The sequence below is a fragment of the Wolffia australiana genome, chromosome 6 (assembly GCF_029677425.1).
Source record: "Wolffia australiana isolate 7733 chromosome 6, ASM2967742v1".
NCBI classification, from domain to species: Eukaryota; Viridiplantae; Streptophyta; class Magnoliopsida; order Alismatales; family Araceae; genus Wolffia; species Wolffia australiana.
The window spans coordinates 9159678-9167198 of NC_135840.1; the positions used below are offsets into that span (position 1 = coordinate 9159678).

The window sequence follows — 7521 nt, forward strand, 5'->3', positions numbered from 1 at the left end:
ACATAGTCCATTTATGTTCAATAGGCCGAATTTGTGCGATGTGCGGTCCGATTTTGTCACACAAAATTGGACTGCACATCGGTCAGTGCTTTTGTGCAATCAAAAAAATCGCACGCTGGCTCGCATGACCTTCCCTATACACTTAGGTAGACTGTTATTACCATCCATCCCATATTTTAGTCTTTTGCATTTGTGTGAATATTTAAATACGTTGCCTCAATTCTTAGGAATAAGAATTGAGAGCTTATGCATATAATTTAGTCAAATTGAGTTATAGTAAAAGCTATTGCATCATCTTTTCTGTTACACAACTAAGTCAATCTATTATCTTCATGGCTGACATGCATTATCAATCAATCTAATAAAAAATCTCTCTCTATGGTTTGACATCCCGCTCACCATCTATATTAGTAATAAGTGAATTGAGGTTATTAGAAATTTATTGCGTAAGTTTGGAACTTAAGCAACGACCAGGCTAACAACTTGAATTTTAACTTATCAAAGATACAAATGGGTGTTTATTGACTCTCTCAAGGAACCCCATGATTAGAGTCCCATGACTAGGGACACGTAGGTCATAGTTAAAGTACAATTGTACATCCATAAGATGTTTTTGGTGCCTTAGGTGTAAGGACCACTTACACAACTGTGATGTAAATCAACCTAATCGACAGTTTGGTAGAATACCATTAAAGAGCACCAACTATCTATCCTTGGCGTATCAACACTAATGGCTACGGGACTGGCCATACTCATAATATGAGTGAGGCTACATAGTGCTATTCTATCTGGATACTTCGATGCCCTTCTCGAGTATCCTTCGAATAGGAATATTTAGGACACATGCTTAAAGACTAGTGATCTCCGTATGACGATCTCATCATAATTCACTAAGCCCAATCATGTATTCATGGGCTTCATTATAAGCATCACACATGCATTATAATGAAATATATATTCTATCAATGAACATGGAATGAAATATGGAACATGTGAGTGGCTTGCTGGCCACATAAATTTCCATCAATATCCTACTTGGACAAAAGCCAATCACTTTTAGTGAACAAACCCTTTGTTTTTAAGTGATGCTCAAAATACATTTAGCAAAAGGCTCTATCTATGGATCTGCTATATTGTCAGTCAATGGAACACTTCCATTATGTAATCTCCTTTTAAAGATGACAGTTTTTCTTCACATGTCTTGATCTGAATCTCACTCCTTCAATCCTGCACTATTGGAGAACACGACAGACCCGAACCAAATTTTGAATGACCAAATCACTCCACTAATTCAAAGTAGGAACAAAATCCATCATTCTTTTATACAACGATGGGGGGTTCTATTTATAGATCCAATATGATGGATGGAAAGAAAAGGAAAATTTGGAACTACCCTTCAAATATCAGCCTGAAACTCCTATGTCTTTACATATCATCTTTTGAATTTTTTTTTATGGTAAGGTTATCCTCCCTCGATTCCTCCGAGTTCCTCGGGTCCTACAAACATAAAACAATACGCGCTTCCAACCAATACCCATTCTCAATCACACCACAGACAAGATACTCCACGCATATGGTGGATTCTTCTACTTCGAATATCAAACTGGGATGATGATTCCAGTCTTCCACCAACCTCAATCCCCGCTCCCCAATCCGTGCCTGATCACATCATCCTATCAAGGAAGAAGGGATGCACTTGTGGTAGGGACACTCTCCACATTGCGCAGACTCGCTCCACTCGTCCTCACACTCTGTGACTACTTGCTTCGCCCCTTTTGCTCCGTCACTTCTTCGCTCTGCTCCTAAAGTCGCGCCTTCGGAACCTCTTTTCTTGCAGAATGTTGTACTTCAACAATTGCAATATTCAAGAAATAATTTATTTACATCAATGAATTCTCTACTTCAAGTTTCTCACAAATATTAAGTTCTATTTTTTTTTTGCAGAACCTGAAGTTTACATGCGTGCAATGATTGAAGTTTCTGAGAAATCAGAACCTTCCCACTAACACTTCACGTTACCTTTATCATGCTCTATTCTCTCCCTCTTCTGGCATAAGCTATTCATGATGAGCTAGTAAGAACCTACTCGGCAATAGAACATCTAATATATATGACTCCGGTTGCTCTTTTAGTGTAAATTGTGTTATTAATTAATTTGCAAACCAACAATTGATAAAAGAGAAAAAATCTTTACAAGAGTTATGCTATTAGTTCCTAATCTTCCGGGCGTTGGTAACAGAAAGAGATGGAGTATGTTTTATTGATAAATAAGAACAGTCATAACAACATACAATTGGCTTTTAGATTAGAAATTTTTGTCTGGACGTTCTGCAAGAATTAAGAACCTCCTCACTCACTTGCATATGAATCTTCATCTTCACCGCTTTCGGGCGTTAATCAGAAAAGGACTATTAACAAAAAACATTCAAGAACGTCTAGAAACGATGAGCGGCCACCATTACATGAACATAACTTCACGTGATGCTTCGGCATCAGGGTAAAGGTATAGAACCTGCAGAGAATGGCCAGTGTCATCTTTATCTGACGGTATCGTCCTTCCCCAAACATATCCTAGGCCTAGCCTGCAATGAAACCCCAAGGACACAAACATATTTTGACAGTAAAGCCATTCTGGAAGAAGGGTTCATGGCCCTGGATGGTAAAGTTTGACATCTAGGTTTTGACGGAGGAAGAATGAAAAAACTACAAAGACGTTGCTAGTCTTTTACTTGGAAGATGTAGAAGGCACTTAATGCGTAGGAGCAAAGTCAAAGGTTCTAAAGCAAAGGTGACGAAGTAACCGTCTTTAAACCAACGCTAAGGTTCGACCTTAGGTTCTGAGGTCACGAAGAAAGCACTCCAGTCGTACTCCATTCTACCTATTGAGTAGGGGACAAAGTAACCATGCCTCCTGATTTTCTTTGAGAACCATCAGGTTACGATGTCATCCTTGTGTGGGTCCTACACAAACACATAAAAGATCACATTAGATACCTAAAGTAAGTTGCATTTATTACATGATAGGGTTGATGGAAGGTCATAGAGAGCACACCCAAAAGGACTGCTCTTAATTCCAAGGTGCAAGTTTACGAGCGGGTGCGAGTTGACGAGAAGAAGTGAAAGTGGGAGCGAAGTTCTTGCAGAACATATCATTTTCAGAGCTTGGAGGGCTAGCGTGGGTCATCTGAGGGCAGGGTGCAACCGGAGAGTCTCCGTAACGGAAGCATGTAGGATAACTTTGCCAAGGAAAAGTAGGTCAAGAGCCCTGCAAGACGAAGATAAACTTATTTCAAGGTATGAAGTAATAAGTAGGGCTTTCGACTTATTATGTGAGTTTGAAAATATTCCTCCCTCTATGCTGAGAGGGAAATGACCGGTTGTTTCCTTGATCAGCATGTAAGCGAGCTAAGGTTAGGTAGTTCAGTCTCGGACAAGTGAGGCCGAATAGCCCGGGTTTGGTTGACTCTTCTAGTGAGCAAGCAGACAGGTCGGGTTTGGTTGGGTTGGACCAAAGTAAGGAATGGGAATAGCACTCACTCATTGAAGTCCAGCCAGAAACAGGGTTTGTACCCTCCCTTACTTAATTAAGTTGTAGTCCATTTTTTTATTTACTTCTGCGAAAAACCCACACCTTCTGACAAAATAGTTTGGTAGCTCGAAGGAAGCAAAAACAAAACCAGCCTATCTTTCTTTCAGAACTAACCTCCACGGGTTGTTTTCTATATGACATAGTCCATTGGATTGGGGCAATGTTACACACCTATATTTGGTGCCCCCTCTCTCACTTTATTATGAACCTGGTTACGAAGTTAATGCTAATCAATGAAGTTGAGTCGGAAAGATAGGTAACGAAGTTTAAGTACTCGGACTGGCCCCTGGATCAGCTTTCATTATGGAGAAATAAGAGTCAAGTTAGGCCCGAGTTTACGAGCAGAAGCGACGCGCGATGGAGCGAGGTTACGAAGTCAATCATGATTTACTTCTATACCAAAGGTTCTAAAGGGGTGAAGTGAATAAAGAACTGAAATAAAACCTTCAGGTTCTGCAAGAAAAAAAGATATGGATGGCACCCTTTCTGAGACTATTGGCTTGGGCTGAATCTACTATGTTATCTCGCATCCCCCTTGGCATAAAAAATGTACAAGGTGCGACCTTAGGAGCTGAACGATGAATGAGGCGCAGAAGCGGTGAAGATGAAGATGAAGACACGAGTGAGCGAGCGGGAGCGGAGCGATTCAGGTTTGATGGCGCTTAGGAGTATGGATAAGAAGTCGAAGATGAAGAAGAATAAATTCAAGAACAACATTCTTCAAGGTTATCTTATTTTCACAAAAAACGTTCTCAAGGCGTGGAAGCAGTGAAGATGAAGATGAAGACGTGAGTGAGCGAGCGGGCACAAGGTGCAAATTTATGAGCTGGAGAAAGGTAAGAAGTAAAGATGAAATGAAGTAACGAAGTTAAAAAATTTTATCCTTGGAAAAAAGAAATATCGAATAATAATAAAAAGAATAATAATGTCACTGAATCAGCGGATAAGGTTATCCGAAGGTGATGCCTAGGATAATTATTCGAAGGTTGTGGAAGAAACACAACACCTTCATTAAAATTAAGATAAGGAGGTATTGATCAGATATGAGACATGGCCTGATATTTTAGATTGCCGTTCGCAGATATCCTGGCTGAAGCATCAATCAGATTGTGCGGTCTGTAATGGACCTTTGACCAAAGCCGTCATATCTAGGAAAAGTCACAGACGAGAGAGATGTTCTGAAAGAAAACGATACAATATTAAAGAAGGGCATAGTTACATGGTCTAAAAAAGAGAATGCCTCACTCACATAGGGACATTTTAATACCAGGTTTGGAGAAGGGGCGACTTCAGGTGCAAATTTATGAGCAGGCGCGGAAGCAGTGAATGTTAAGGTGAAGATGCAATTGACGGAGTGGCAAAGAATTTTTTAGAAAATAGATAAGTAATAATATAGTAAACGACTCAGGTTCTGAGGTCACGAAGAAAATAAAAACCCCATTACTTTGTATCGCTTGTAAACTCGTGCCTCAGAACAAAGATTCTTTTTTTCTTCATTCACATATTGTTCATTGACTTCATAGACTTTCATCGTTTATTTCATTCATGCTGCGCCCCTTTCTTAATGGATAACATTCTTCTTTCTTCTTCATTGTTTCATTGACTTTTTAGAAGATTCATCTTCACTTCGTAACCTACTCGTAAATTTGCCCCTCAGAACCTAAAGTTGGAACCTCACCTAACGAGAGAAGTCGCCGAAGCAAGTCTAACAAACTTTTAACGCTACTACGGATCCTTACTCTTGCTGCGGTGGTTGGTAGGTTTGGGTATAGCAGGACTTGAACCTGCGACCATTAGGTTAAAAGCCCAATGCTCTACCAACTAAGCTATACACCCAACTTTGAATTACAGATTGGTGCGGAAAATAAAAGGTGTTTTACTACCTTTTCTTTTCATCATATCACAAGGGTGCGGCTTTGTACGAGGCTCCTACTGCAAAGCAAGTCTGGTCATCTTTCCAGAATAAAAAAAAGAACTAAATACAGTAGCTCTCACTGACACCTAGAGAAGGTGAGGTCGTCTTTCTTTCCGGCCTCCGTATGGTTAGACCAAAGAATGTTCTATGGATTATTTGAAGGTCTTTGTTGGTGAGAGCATTATTTTTTCTTTGTCCTGGTATTACCCAGTTGTGAGGTTCTGAAAGAAAGAATGAATATATGCTCTCTTCCATTCTAAGGTTCTGCAAAGTAGCTGGCCAGCGATCGCTCAACTGTTCGAGTGCAGTGTAGTGTAAGTGGAGATTCGATGACGGAGCAGGTCGAGGTTCGGTTAGGAACTGGCAGTTTCTTGAAGAACCTGAGTGAGAATGAGAAAAGGGTTCCATCCTTTGACCTTTACTTTACAGATTCATCCAAACCCAAACTCAAATGAGGCGTGAAAGTGGTGATAATTAAGATTCAGACGTGACTGATGGAGCACCGAAGGTTACGAAGTTCTTGCAGAACGTTATGAAATAAGAACTGAAAGAAAGTCAACTTCTTTTTTTTTTAAGGGAGTGAATGAATAAGAAGGTTTGGAATGAACAATGAATAGCTGAGTCTACTAAACTATAAGAGGTTCTAATTTAGAAGAAGTGGTGATTATGATTAGAGGGCATCTGGTTCACTTCTAATGTGACACGTTCCCTCTCTTCTGAAAACAATCAGTTGGCTAGAGAGCAGTATGGGCGCTGGGAGCTCCTCTACTGATCAAACCCTCAGTTCGGAGGTCTTCGCGTCAACATGTTACGAGTTTCTTTGTTCCATTACTTGGAAAGGAACTAGGCAAGGCGCGAGTGAGCGGTAGCAGAAGGGCCACACAGAAAAGTAGTGCGCCTAGATCTTTATTATTGATTTTAGATGTCTATAGATAGATGTCCAATTTATAGTGGTGGTGGAACCAACCGACATTTCGTCTGACCTGATCTCTTACTTTTTCTTCCCGACCTATTTGACTTAACTTGACTTCGTAACCTTTCAGAACCTTATTTTAGTATCCTGAGATTGAAGAGAGCGAATTATTCGCGGGAACACACGAAACAAAGATATGAATTGGGTAAATGGAAATGGAAAAGAGATGTTGGAAATTCCTCAAAAGAAGAAGCTTTTTCTAGATCCATATGATCTTCTAAAGTAGATCGATATTGCCCATATAATGAAAGTAGATCTTGGTCCATGGAGTCCCAAGAAGGTAGGAACTCCGACCTGTCTGATGCTTCTTCGGTCAAATATGAGCTACAAGTAGGACCCGCACTATGAGCAAGCTGTGCGAAAACCGCTTCTTTTTTCCGGTTCTTGTTCAAAATGAGCCGGGAAACCATGGATTTTTTAGTTTTTGCCATTGGTTACTGGTCGAGCCACTGGAATGGAATGAGATAGGAATCTCTGGAGATCTTTCCTCTCCGCTTACGCGTAACAGGGTTTCCCTCTGCATTCTACTTCGTGGGGTCATTTACTTCATAACCTTCGTTGATTAGCTTCTTCGTTTCTTCGTTATTCCTCTTCAGAACCTTGCTTGTTTGTTGATTCCTCTTTCCACATTACTTTTTTGGGCACAGCAACAATGAGACTGCTGATCATATAAAAAGATGTGCAGGAACTTTATCATTTGGGTGACTCACCAACCGACCTAGCTGTGATCGATAACAGAATGATACCAATAAAAAGTTACGAAGCAAATGAGTTCTCCATTGAACCGACTGTTACAAAGTAAATGAATTCCATCATGGGTGTGCACCTCCTTCCGAGGCAAGAGCCGGCCTCCCATTATCTTATTTGTGCAGCATTTATTAGCTTAGTGGGTGGATCGTGCAATAACTTCACGCTAGCAGAACCTTTCTCAATACGTATTCATTTCATAACCTTTTGAGATCCGGTCCATCATAACTCATGAATGCTGAACCTTTGGGTAACCTTTGGAACCTGATTTTTTTCTTTTACTTCTTTATGTAAATG

The 7521-nt window shown here is 40.3% G+C and overlaps 1 non-coding gene across 1 annotated transcript; it reads right to left on the minus strand.

The window, feature by feature from the left end:
* Positions 1-5352: 5352 nt before the first annotated feature.
* Positions 5353-5425, minus strand: TRNAK-UUU (transfer RNA lysine (anticodon UUU)). Its single transcript has one exon. It is a non-coding gene; the product is annotated as a tRNA-Lys (tRNA).
* Between the last annotated feature and the right edge of the window lie 2096 nt (positions 5426-7521).